Source organism: Mandrillus leucophaeus, unplaced genomic scaffold (assembly GCF_000951045.1).
Source record: "Mandrillus leucophaeus isolate KB7577 unplaced genomic scaffold, Mleu.le_1.0 Scaffold86, whole genome shotgun sequence".
In the NCBI taxonomy this organism is placed as follows: Eukaryota; Metazoa; Chordata; class Mammalia; order Primates; family Cercopithecidae; genus Mandrillus; species Mandrillus leucophaeus.
Genome location: NW_012109363.1, coordinates 4,452,760 through 4,467,319, shown reverse-complemented (window position 1 = coordinate 4,467,319; position 14,560 = coordinate 4,452,760). Strand labels below are relative to the sequence as shown.

General features: G+C 38.4%; 1 pseudogene; it reads left to right on the top strand.

Annotated features, from left to right (window-relative positions):
• Positions 1-14,147, top strand: part of LOC105531057 — an 18,320-nt pseudogene extending 4,173 nt beyond the window's left edge.
• Positions 14,148-14,560: the final 413 nt, after the last annotated feature.

Here is a 14,560-nt window from a genome sequence, read left to right as displayed (position 1 = left end):
ATTTTAATTTGCCTTATACAGACCCATGACTTTCTTGGATTTTTTTTTTTTTTTTTTTTTCCTGGGTACTCTATTTCTTTTCTTTTCTTTTTTTTGACTGTCATGTTCAAGGAAGAGAAGAAAAAAATCTTAGTGTCCTATTCAAACCGTATGTTTTGTAAATGCCACTTAAAAAGAAAGTTATTCATGTTAGATTCGTGTTCATTCTTGGATTCCATTTTCATTTTGCTAGAATGACACCTGAAGTAATTTTTTCAGAAATGGTGCATTGGAGGTTAACTCTTTGGGTCTTTACTTCTTTGGAAATGTTGATAATTGTTTGGCCGGGTATGGAATACTTGGTGAGAAATCAATTCTCTCAGAAATTTGAATTGTCATTTCATTTTCCTCTAGCATTCATTGCTGCTACTCAGTACTCTGACACCAATAGATGTTCCTGACAGCTGATGATGAGAATGGAAACTGTTTGCATTTTCACCAGAAGCTTGTGAGTATGCTGATTTCCCTACAGTCTTACTGGTAGAATGTGCTGCCAAATGTATGGATTTTTGTCAAAGTCGAAGGTTGAAAATGATATTCAGTTTAGTTTAAGTTCATATTTACATTATTATTATTATTTTTAGAGATGGGCTCTTGCTGTGTTGCCCAGCCTGGTCTTGAACTCCTGGGCTCAACCAATCCTCCCATCTTAGCCTTCCAAAGTGCTGGGATTACAAATGTGAGCCACTGCGTCTAGCCTCTTTTTGCTTTCTTATTTACTTATATAAACTTTTGATTCAGTTTCTTCCAGAAGTCTATTATATAAACAAGTTTTCCATTTTTACTCATCACTTTTTTTGTTGGTTTTGTTTTGTTTGTTCGTTTTGTTTTTGAGACAGGATGTCTGTCACTCAGGCTGGAGGGCAGTGGCACAATCTTGACTCACGGCAGCCTGGACCCCCTGGGTGCAAGTGCTTCTCCCACTTCAGCCTCCTCAGCAACTGGGACCACAGGCACCCACCACCACACCCGGCTAATTTTTATATTTGCAGAGATGGAGTTTTGCCATGTTGCTCAGGCTGGTCTTGAACTCCTGCGCTCAAGCAATCCACCTACCTCAGCCTCCCAAAGTGCTGGGATTACAGGTGTGAGCCACTATACCCAGTCTTTTTCTTCAGGACTCTAATATACTCTTCCTTTTTTAATGATATAAGTATTGTCACAAGACCAAACTTACACATCTTACTTCTTTGTTAGGATGAGTGTACCCTAGGAGACTCCCTGGACTCTGACATGTCCCTTCTTGCAGATACCTTGTGGTCTGCACTCTGATTCCTACCACCGTCACAGCTGAAGCTCAAGCTAGTCTTGATGACATGTTCATTCTTCCTTTCACTATTGGTTAGTGCTTCCTCAAATATCCAGGAATAACACAAATCTAATGAGAAATAAAAATTATAACCTTACTCTCACTAAAAAGGCCATAATAAAAAAGTAATAGATGTCGGCATGGATGCAGTAAAAAGGGAACACTTCTACACTGCTGGTGGGAATGGAAACTAGTACAACCACTATGGAAAACAATGTGGAGAAGCCTTAAAGAACTCAAAATAGAACTACCGTTTGATCCAGCAATCCCACTGCTGGGTATCTACCCAGAGAAAAAGAAGTCATTATATGAAAAAGATACTTGCACTTGCATATTTATAGCAGCACAATTTGCAATTGCAAAAATATGGAAGCTGCCCAAATGCCCATCCATCAATGAGTGGATAAAGAAACTGTGATATATATATATGATGGAATACTACTCAGAATACTAAAAGGGGATGAATTAATGGCATTTGCGGCAACCTGGATGGAATTGGAGACTATTATTCTAAGTGAAGTTACTCAGGAATAGAAAACCAAACATCGTATGTTCTCACTCATAAGTGGGAGCTAAATTATGACCATGCAAAGGCATAAGAATGATACAATGGACTTTGGAGACTTGGGGAGAAAGGTGGGAAGGGGGTGAGGGATAAAAGACTACAAATTGGGTCAAGTGCATACTGCTCTGGTGATGGGGGCACCAAAATCTCACAAATCACCACTAAAGAACTTACTCTTGTAACCAAATACCACCTGTTCCCTCAGAACCTATAGAAATAAAAACTTCAAAAAACAAAAATAAAAAAGAAATAAAAATTGTAAAACTTTTCTGAAGGAAATACATGAAGGCATATGAATTAAAAGAGATACTATGTTCCTGAAAGGGAAAATTTAATAGTTCTCTCTAACTTAATTATTTGCTACATTCCAATAAAAGTAAAAATTAATTCTTTTCCAACTTGAAAAGGTATTTTATTTTATTTTATTTTATTTTATTTTATTTTATTTTATTTTTAAGACAGTGTCTTGCTCTCTCACCCAGGCTGGAGTACAGTGGCGTGATCTCGGCTCACTGCAGCCTCTGCTCCCTAGGTTCAAATGATTCTCCTGCCTCGGCCTCCCAAGTAGTTAGGACTACAGGCGCATGCCACCATGCATCGCTAGTTTCTGTATTTTTAGTGGAGATGCGGTTTCACCTTGTTGGCAAGGCTGGTCTCGAACTCCTAGACTCAAGTGATCTGCCTGCTTTGGTCTCCCAAAGTGCTGGAATTACAGGGGTGAGCCACCGCAGCTGGCCTGAAAAGGTATTTTAGAGGTCATCAGGAAGATTTCTGAAAACCTTGTAATGAAGAGTAGTGCGTAAATCATCATCTAAAGTTATAGTAGCTAAACCAACATGATGCCAGTGAAGACTAGTGGAATAAAACATAAGACCTAGAACAAGGCCAAGTACACATGAGAAGTTAGTTTATGGTAAAATGACATTTCAAATTAGATGGAGAAGGCTAAAATATTTTTAAAAATGGTAGCATGAGCTGCTTCAACGAAAGTACCAAAAATGCAGCCTAAAATGGTGCTACTCTAAGTGTGGTTTACACACTGATGTTGATCCACAGCCTGTTCAAGGGCCATGATGAGGTAGGTTCTAAAATTGAGTGTAAGCATCTAGAAACTTTTAGAGCAATTTACATTGCAGTGATCTCCACGTGTGTGGTTGTTGGGCCAATCTTGCTGAACAGTGTATGTTGCCGTCTGGATGCTGAGGACATGTGTGGTGTGGTGATGGTCATGGCGTCTACACAGGCTAGTCAAGGGCAATAGGACTGTTTTACAAAAATAGGACTGTTTTACAAGTAAGAATGCGAAAATACTGAGTTAAGTCTGGGAAAATGTGACTGCATTTTAAACATTTTTATAACGTGCTACTTTTAATAATGATTTTATTTTTAATCAATTCTATTTGAAATTCACAGTTTAACATTATTAGCCCAATTCGATAAATACATTTTTGTTGCTTGTTTTTTAGCTTTGTATTATGAAATACTTTCAGGCCCACGAAAAGTTATGAGAAAATGTAGAACACCCTTGTATACTCTTTAGCCATATTTTGTGGTTGTTACTTGTAATATTTTATCACATTTGTGTTATTTGCCCTTTCTCTGTATGTACATACGTGGCTGATGGTACTTTCTGACAATGGCCACAGCGGTAGCCATTGTCCCACAGGCTTTTCTAGAATCTTGCTGTCCCCATCAAGAGATGCATCTTAGCCCCTCCTCTTGGATTTGAGACTGCTACAACCAGTAGAATATGGCCACAGTGAGGCTACACGACTTCTGAGGTTAGGTCCTAGAAAGGATACAACTTCTGCCTTGTTACCTCTCCTGAGACACCCTAGGAGCCCAAATGCCAGTTAGTGAGGAAGCCTAGGACATATGAGGAGGCCACAGGTAGGTTTTCTAGTCAACAGCATCAGCATCGGCTTGGCGGACAGCCAGCATTCACCACCAGACAAGGGAGTGGCGATTCCATTCCCAACCCTTTGTGGCTTCCAGCTGAGGCCCCAGGTATGGTGGAGCAGAGAGAAGCCTCCCACGCTGTTTTCTGTCCAAATTTCTGATACACAGAAACCACAAGCATAGTAACTGGTTGTTTTAAGTCACTGCATTTTTGGGGTAGTTACTCAGCCATGTTAACTAGAACTACATGTTAATAATCTTTTTTCTCTTTTTTCTGAACCATTAAGGGAATTCATTAGGGATACGATCCTCATTACCTCTTAATGTTTTTTAAAAGCAAGGGAAGTTTCCTGCACAACCACAGAGCAGCCATCAAAATCAGGAAATCAATGTTGAGACAATACCGCCTTCGAATCCATGGATCCCACTCACGTTGTCCCAACAGTGTCCCATCCAGCTCTAGGCTCTGATCCAGACCATATGTAGCACTTGGTGTCTTGAGTTTCTTTCAGTCTGGAACTCAGCCTCCATCTGGCTTTTATAACCTTAGCAGTTTTGAAGAACACAGCAATTTACTCTGTAGAATGTCCCTCAGTTTGGATTTGTCTGACATTTGTTCATGGATATTTCTTCATTTCCTCATAGGTTTCCTCAGGTTATGTACTTTTTTTTCAGAAGTTTTATAGAAGTGCTTCTGTGTTCTTCTCAGGGCATTAAATTAGGAGGCAGATGATTTTACTGTTTATCGCTTGGTTAAAATTGTGCCTGCTAAGTTCTCAGCTGTAAAGTTAATACACATATCGTACTTATTATTTTGTGTAAATTTTCTGTTCTTTATCAAAATCTCATCCACTAGTTTTAGTGTCCATTTGTGATTCTTTGCTTTAATCAGCAGTTACTACAGTGGTTGCTAAATATTGATTTTTAAATTTCGTTATTCCCTCCACATTATTTATTTATTTATTTGTTTGTAGAGATGGGGTCTCACTATGTTGCCCAGGCAGACCTTGAACTTCTGGCTTCAAGTGATTGTCCTGCCTTAGCTTCCCAAAATGTTGGGATTACAGATGTGAGTGACCACGCCCAGCCCCATCCACATTTATCAGTTGGCATTCTACCATAAGGTAGAATTCTTTCTGTATGTGTGTGTGTGTGTGTGTGTGTGTGTGTGTATATATATGTATACATGTCTCAAGATTCCTATTTCAATCAATGTACTATAATGTTACTTTTTTTTTTTTTTTGAAACAAGGTCTCATTGCATTGCCCATGTTGGAGTATAGTAGCACAATCACAGCTCATTGCAGCCTCGACCCCCTGGACTCAAGCAATCCTCTCACCTCCCTAGTAGCTGGGACCACAGACATGCGACACCACACTTGGCTAATTGAAAAAAAAAAAAAAAAAAAAAAAAAAATTTATAGAGGTGAGGTCTTGAGCATCTTTTCATATGTTCATTAGTCATTTGCATATCTTTTTTGGTGAAGTGTCTGTTCAGTTTTTTTTAATGTGATTGTCTTTTTATTATTGAGTTGTAAGACATATATCCTGGTATAAGTCTTTTATTAGATACATATTATAAATAATTGCAAATAATACTCCCATCCTGTGGCTTGTCTTTTGATTTTCTTAATGATGACTTTTGAAAAGAAAATAAATATACTTTATATAGATTAAGATTTTGTGTCCCATATGAGACAATTTTGCCTACCTTAATGTTATAAAGATTTTCTCTACTACGTTTTCATTTAAAAGTCTTGTAATTGCTGTTTTTCCATTTAGGTTTACAATATATTTCTAGGTTTTGTGATTGTGTGAGGTAAGGATCAATGATCTTTTTTCCCTATACGGATATACAATTGTTCTAGCACAATTTCTGAAAAAGACTTTCCTTTCTTTATTGAATTCCCTTAGTACATTTGTAGAAAATGAATTGACCATATATAAATGAGTCTATTTCTAAATTCACTATTCTGTACATTGATCTTTTTGCTTTCACCAATACTACATTGTCTTAATTTTTGTAGCTTTATAGTAAATCTTGAAAACAGATATTTTCCTCCAATTTCTTTTTTGTTTCTTTTTGAAACAGGATCTCACTCTGTCACCCAAGCTGCATTGCAGTGGCACAATGATGGCTCACTGCAGCCTCAATTTCCTGGTTTCAAGTGATCCTCCCACCTCAGCCTCCTGAGTAGCTGGGACTACAGGTATGTGCCACCATGCCTGCCTGATTTTTTAAATTTTTATTAGAGATGAGGTCTTGCTATGCTACCCAGGCTGGTCTCAAACTCCTGAGCTTAAGCAATCCTACACACCTTGGCCTTCCAAAATATTGGGATTACAGTTGTAAGCCACCATGCCTGGCCTCTCCAACTTTATGTTTTTAAAAATGACTTTTCTGTTCTAGGTCTGCAGGAATTCCAATCATATATTTTAGAATTAGCTTGTGAATTTCAACAAAGATACTTGCAGGAATTTTGATGGGGATTCCATTGACTCGCTAAGTCAATTTGGGAAGAACTGAGAATATCGAGTTTTCCTATCCTTGAGCATGCTGTATTGCTCCATTTACTAAGGTCTTCTTTAGTTTTTTCAACAATATTCTATTCTTTTCAGTGAAGAAGTCTTGCATGTCTTTTGGTAAATTTAATGTAGCCAATTTAAAAAAACTTTATGTATTATTTGTTATATTTATTGAAATATAATATTATTGACTTTAATAATAAGATATTTGGGGTTTGTCTTTGTTTTTTATCTACTTCATGATTTCTAATAATTTAATTTTATAATATTTCCTAAGAGCATCAGTTCATGAGAGATTGTCCTATACCACAGATAGCTTGTAAAGCACTTGTCTAGAGATATAAAGTCTAGTTCTGGTAAGTGCTTTCAGCTCTCATCATCTTCCAAGCATTGAGAAAGAGGCAAAAAGAGCCAAAACAGTGCATGCTGAACTCTTCTGAGAAACTATCTGGAAGCGGCACATATCAATCCTGTTTATATCCCATGCCATACCTAGCTGCAAGGGAGGCTGGAAAATCTAGCTTTAGCTGGCTGACATGGATCCAGTAACAGCTATTACTATGGAAGGAGGGAAACATGGAGATTAGGGGGAACTATTGGCAGTCTGCCACTATTGTTCCTTTTGGACAAGTAAAAGTTAATGCACTCTTCCCTTCCACTGTGCAGAGCCTCCTTCAGTGAGACATCTCAAAATCTAATCCAGTTTAATGGCTAGGATCTCAAGGTGATGTGCATTCTTCTCCACCAAGTTTGGAGATGGCTACGCATGGTCTTATGACCTACAAAAAATCACATCATCTGTATCTCTTCCTATGTATGCAATGTGAAATGGCGGACTAGGACCAGCACAACTGTTATAAAGATCCTTACTTGGAAAAGCAAAGAATGTAAAGTACACAGCAACCAGTGGTCCATAGCAATGATCAAATCTGGAAGCATTTGATTGTGAAGACTCCCTGCCCTAGCTAGCAATGGAGTGATATTTTGGCTGGACTCTGGTTCTACTCTTTGGGAAGAATCGTCTTGTCTGTTGTTCTCTGTGGCCCCTAATTCTGCAGTGACGCTAGACACTAGAGAGGCTGGCCCATTTGAAGTCTGTGTAGTTTTCACCACCTGCTTCCTCTTGGTGCAGGATACACTCAGCTCTTCCCAGGGGAGGCAATCCAAAGTCTTATCAAACTATTGTATCTGGTTCAAAGTCCAGGATCTCAGGTTGATGCACAGTCTTTTCAATGATGTGTTGGAGGCTTTATAGTCTATTCTAGGAACTAGCACTCACCATTTCTTCTCCCAATTCACTGGCCAGAACTTTACACATGGCCATACCTGACTGCAAGAGTAGGAAATGTAGACTTCAGCTGGATGGCTTTGTCCTTGGCTAAAACTTAAGGAATCTCTTATTAGATAAAGGATATTCATGAATAGTCAGTTTCTGTCACACCAGGGCAGGCTGTCTCTCAGATACACCACACTGGCTCAAACATGGACCTCAGCATGATTCCATGATTCACGTACACATATAAATGCATACACACACAAAGCTTTTGTTGGTGATAATAGACTATTTAGTTTGGGGAAATTTATGGCATTATGTAACACATGACTAAAGTTATGATATTAGACTTTTTAAAAACAGCTTTATTGGGGTATAATTTTTTTCTTTTTTTTGAGATGAGATCTCATTCTGTTGCCCAAGCTGGAGTGCAGTGGCACAATCATGGCTCACTGCAGCCTCAGCCTTCTCAGGTTCAGGTGATTCTCCCACCTCAGTTTTTGTATTTCTGGTAGGGACAGGATTTTACCATGTTGCCCAGGCTGGATTTGAACTCCTGGACATAAGCTATCCTCCTGCCTTGGCCTCCCAAAGTGCTGGAATTACAGGTGTGAGTTACCGCACCTGGCCTGGGGTATGACTGATATACATGAAACCACACTCATTGAATGTATATAATTTGATAAGTTTGGACATCACATGCACCAGTGATACCAACACTACAGTCAAGGTAATAAACATATCAATCACCTCTAAACGTTTCCTTATGTCCCTTTGACGTGTGTGTGTGTGTGTGTGTGTGTGTGTGTGTGTGTGTGTTAAGAACACTTAGGAAATCTTCACTCTTTACAAATGTTTAAGTGTACAACACTGTATTGTTAACTATAGGCACAATGTTGTATAGCAGATCTCTAGAACTTACTCATTTTGTGTAACTATAATTTTACACCCATTGAACAGCTCTCCATTCTTCCCTTGGCCCCATCTGCTGGAAAGTACCATCCTATTTTCTACTTCTATGTTTTACTATTTTAGGTACCTTACATAAATGGAATCATGTCGTGTCTGTCCTTTTGTGTCTGGCTTATTTCATTTAGCATAATGTCTTCCAGTCCATACCTGTTGTTGCAAATGGCAGAATTTTCTTCTCTTTTAAGGCTGAATAACATTCGTGTGTGTGTGTGTGTGTGTGTGTGTGTGTGCATGTGCATGTGGCACATTTTTTAAGCTACTCATCTCTTGATGAAAGTTTGTGTTGTTTCTGTATCTTGGCTACTGCAAAAAGCGCTGTAATGAGCATGGGAGAGCACGTATCTCTTCAAGGTCCTGATTTCCATTCTTCTGGATAAATTCCCAGAAGCAGGACTGCTGGATCATATGGCAGTAACGATCCAGCACTTTCTTTTTCTTTAAAGACCCTCAGACATTTCATTATGCTTTTAAACTCGCCTTCTGCTTTTCTCTTTACTTTTCTCACTCTGTATTTCCAGATTACTGCTCATTCCTAATGCTGGGTGGCTTAGCTTTCTATTTGTGTTCTTAACCACTTATTATGCCCTGACAGTCTCACTTTCCACCCAAGTGATTTTTTAAAGCAATTTTGCTAAGCGGAAATTATTCTCCTCTAAAAGGAAATCAGTGGCCAAATTTAAAAATTATGATTGTCTTTTACCCTGCTCTGAGTTTGTGCATGGTAAAGAAGAGATTGGAAAGAAAAATATAATATTAGATTGGTGCAAAGATAATTGCGATTTTTGCCATTACTTTTAATGGCCAAAAGTAAATGGCCATTTGCTTTTAATGCTATTACTTTTAATGGCAAAAACCTGCACTTACTTTTCCATCAACTAATACAAAAAATAGAAAGTACAAGTAATTGTAGAGTAAGAGTGTGAACATTTTACTTTTTTCTCTTTTACAAATTTATTATTATAAAAATGTATTTCCTTGATCATAGGAAAAATATAACAGATGTATTAAAAAAGCAGTATTTTTTCCTGAAAATCGGCAAACACTTGGCATAAATTACATTCAACCTACCCTGTCTGCATTTCCATATGTAAAAAAATAGAAAAGATCTAATGAGAATAGCTAAAATTCATTGGGTGCTGACTATGTGCTAGGCAATTCACTAGATACTGTATATGAATTAACTAAGTCACTATTTATAACAACCCTATAGAGCAGGTACTGTTTTTATTATTTTCGTTTTATACATAAGAAACTAAAGCACAAAGAGCTTATTACTTGTGCGAGCTCACACAGCTAATGAGAATAATAATCAAACAAATACATACAGCACTTACTATATTAGAGCGCTTCTCTAAGTAAGTGCTTTATATATAATAATGCCATTTAATTCTCACATGAACCCAGTGTGACAGACAATATTATGGCCCCCATTGATAGATGAGTAAATTGAGGCCCAGGAAGGTTTAGAAACTTGCCTCAGGCTCCTCAGCTAGTAAGTGGTGGTATGGGTTGGATCTGCGGCTCTGCCCAAATCTCATGTTGAATTGTAATCTCCAGGGTTGGAGGTGGGACCTGGTGGGAGGTGATGGGCTCATAGGGGTGGATTTTTCATGAATGGTTAGCATTATCCACCTGATGCTATTCTTGTGATAGTGAGTGAGTTCTTGCGAGCCCTTGTTCTTTAAAAGTGTGTTGTAATGTCAGAATAGCCTTGCTCTCTCTTGCCCCTGCTTTCACCACGTAAACTGCCTGCTTTACCTTCCATCATGAGTAAAAACTCCCTGAAGCCTCCCCAGAAGCAAATGCTGTCGTACTTCCTGTACAGCCTGCAGAACTGTGAGCCAATTAAACCTCTTTTCTTTTTAAATTACCCAGTCTCAGGTATTTCTTTACAGCAATGCAAGAATGGACTAATACAAGTGACAAGGCTGGATTTGAATCTGGACATTTTGGGTGCAGGTCCACGCTCCTAAGCTTTGCACTCCTAAACATCAACATGCACTACATGGGCTTGAATTGTAAAGTTAACAAGTTTATCCTGTCAAATGAGAGGATTCTTGCAGAGACTACCTTTGAGAATACCAGTATCAGGGAGGTAAACCCTGGTGAATAAGCTCTGCTACTGCTTGGTCATTATGTGTGTTAAGTTGGTGGAATTGAATTTCCATGGAATCTAGTTGGGCGCATCCATTCACAGCAGGGCAGGAGGACTCCTAGGAGGGCAGGGTTTGAATTACAGCAACCTAAAAATGAAGTGAGACCCTTGCCTGGAAAGTAAACACCGGAATGCTTATTCAAAAAGCAGAGCCTGGATTTGTTAGGCTCTCTCGAGAGATGCCATAATTATGAAAGGCCTTATCCCTGCTGGCTTCCTGTGCACAGCAAAGCCTAATGATGCTGGCAGGTCATACAAGCTTGCACTAATGGGCTCATGTTTTATTTATTCAGGTGCTGATTTGACATTGCCTAGCCCTAGTGAATCTATGGATTTGGAAATAACTGGGTTCTCTCTCCATACTGTGATGTTATCTCCAAAAATGAAGGAAATGAGAAACAGGAAAGGTCTTGAGATTCCCTGCAGATCGCTCCTATAGTTTACAATAAGAATTCAAATACTACAAAAAGCATTAGGCAACATTTAAAACACAAATCACCAGTGTTTAACATGATATATTGCAAAGAAATTTCTGGCACCGAAAGTCTCTCTTTAAGCAACACTTCCACCCAGTGCCAACTAAATAATGTAACAGCATCTGGACTCTTTCTAAATTGAGCATGAAATTATGTATTTCTCCCATGACACAGATGATACCAAAAGGCAACATTTCCTAAAATAAAAAATGAAGGGTGAATTAAGCAGGCTAAGGAAGACTCTTTCTTTTATTTATTTGTTGCCTTCTTTCTTTTATTTTTAAATAACTTTTATTGTTGAAATAAAACCTACCTACAAGAGTAAAAAATCATGGATGTATATCTGGGCACATTTTTACACATACGCAGAAAGATCCTACATATGTTAAAAGTATAATAAGCCAAAATTATGAATAACTATATGGCAATAAGTTTGAAAATTTAGACAAAGTTGAAAAATTTTTTGAAAAACACAAATTACAATTTTTATACTAATCTTAAGTGAAACTAAATACGTGAGTTCATAATGATGTTTTAAAATTTTGGCTCTCTTTGAAGGGTGATAGGGAGTCAACTCATTGTTTTTAATACTGTTTTTCTTAAAAATGAAAATAAGCATTTTTTCTGGCTTCCTTATAGAAATGGCACTAGATATTGTTAATTCCATCTACATGAGTAAATGGAACAAGCTCTCCTGTCCTCTGCATTTCCTATAAAATGGCGTTTGGATTGAGCACAGTGGCTAAAGCCTGTAATCCCAGGACTTTGGGAGGTTGAGGTCCACCCAGACTTTGTCAATGACTTATCTACTTTCTGTTTCTATGGATTTGCCTATTCTGGACATTTTATATAAATGAAATCTTATATGACCTCTGTAACTAGCGTTTTCAATGCTTATCCATGTTATGGAACATATCAATAGTTCATTAATTTTTACTGGTAAATACTATTCCATTGTATGAATATACCACATTTGGTTTACTCATTTACCAGTAGAAGACTATTTGGATTGTTTTTACTTTTGAGCTATTATAAATAATTCCTCTACGAACATTTATATGCAAGTTTTGTGTGTACATATGGTATTTTTCTCTCTGATATATACCTAAGAATGGACTTGGTCTAGATAACTCTGAGTTTTTGTTTTTTGAAACGGAGTTTCGCTCTTGTTGCCCAGGCTGGAGTGCAATGGCGAGATCTCCGCTCACCGCAACCTCCGCCTCCTGGATTCAAGCGATTCTCCTGCCTGAGTCTTCCTAGTAGCTGGGATTACAGGCACCCACCACCATGCCCCGCTAATAACTCAGAAAATTTTGAGGGTCTAGATAACTGTGAAAATTTAGGAACTACCAAACTGTTTTCCAACATGGCTACACCACTTTAAAATTTCATCTGCAAAAGATTAGGGTCCTGATTTCTCCACACCCTCACCAACACTTGTCTGTCTTTTTTATTATAGCCAGTCTGGTAAATATGAAATGGTATGTTATGGTGGTTTTTATTTGCATTTCTCTGATGGTTAATAATCTTGAGAATGTGTTTATGTGCTTAGTGGTCATTTGTTTATCTCCTTTAGTAGTGAAATGTCTGTTCAAGTCTTTTTTTTTTTTTAATGTAGGGTCTCACTCTGTTTCCTAGGCTGTAGTGCAGTGGCCAGATCATAGCTCACTGCAGCCTCCACCTCCCTTGCTCAAGTGGTCATCCCATCTCAGCGTCCCTCCCCTTATCCCCAGTAGCTGGGACTACAGGTGTGTGCCATCATGTCCAGCTAATTTTTGTATTTTTTTGTAGAGATGGGGTTTTGCCATGTTGCCCAGGCTGCCATCCATTTTTTAAATTGAGTCGTTTGGGCTTTGTTGTTGATTTCTAGGAGTTCTTTATATATTCTGAATATTAATCCCCTCTCAGGTATGATTTGCAAATATTTTCTCTCATTCCCTGGATTGCTGTCTCACTCTATTGACGGTTCCTTTGATGCACCAAAGTTTTTAATTTTGATAAAGTTCTATTCATCTGTTTTTAATATTGTCAGTTGCTCTTTTGGTGTCATAGCTAAAAAAAACCCTTGCCTAACCCCAAGTCACAAATATTTACTCCTATGTTTTCTTCTAACAATTTAATATTTTAGCTCTCACATTTGGGTTTATGATTCATTTTGAGTTAATCTTTAAATATGGTGTAAGGTAGAGGTTCCAATTCAGTCTTTTGCTTGTAGATATTCACTTGTCCCAGCAATGTTTGTTGTATTCTTCCCCTATTGTTGTGTCTTAACATTCTTATTTATTTTTTCAATTTCTCCAACTTTTTATTTTATTTTATTTCCAACTTTTATTTTAGGTTCAGAGGGTGTATGTACAGGTTTGTTACATGGGTAAATTTCATGGCCATTCATTGAAAATCAGATGGTCAACAGGCTGTGTACCAGCAAAGCAACAGTTGCAACAGCTGTGCCCCATTCTCCTAGGATAGTCTGAACCAGCACATGCGGTGCTGGGTGAGAGGATGGTGTGATAATTCCCTGCAAGAGATTATTTGAATATATTTTGCTCTATAAGGATGGAGTCATGTTTCAGATTGAGCAAGCTACGAAGCAGTGCTCAAAGATGACCCTGACAGAGCCCTAGGAGCCTCCTGACATTCCTCAGAACTCCACCTTTGAAGATCAATACTCTATTGGGGGCCCTCAGGTGCAGACCACTGTCCAGGTGTCATTGGACAGAAAGTCAGCCAGATCCTAGGAAATCTGGATTGGCATCTATACAGTCAAAGATTGTTACCCTGTCCGGGAAACATGTACCAAAAATTACTGTGTGACGCTGTCCATGTGATTTTTGGACACATGGCTGGGCGCTAAAGAACCCTTGGTGTTTACCCCTCCCAGCACATGCCAGATGGCCCAAGCACAGAAGAAGAGCAAGAATTGTTCCTGGTGAGCCTGTAAACACACAGAAGTTATAGCACTGGATGTCAGTCGCCAATGGCTTCCACTGGAGATGGTTTTGAGACTGGTTGGGATGAGAATCTTTATTTGAGATAAATATAATTCTAGGAAGATACACATTGATGTGGGTGTTTGTGGCATGTTTGATTTTGACTACTCAAGGTATGTTTACAGAAGAAAATTGAATAGAGAGGATGTGGTAACATGGCCTGGCTAGGTGGCTAATATGAACACTTCACATATTTCCAACGCCTATTTGGGTCTGGGTTTTTTGCATGTGCAGGTATATATGCAGTGCAGTGCAATGCCATACAATGAAGGGAGAGGTCAGTAGCAGCAGTTTACCTTGGCAGGAAGGAGGATTAGTGACATTGTTCCACATTGTTGGTGATTAAAAAAAAGCAG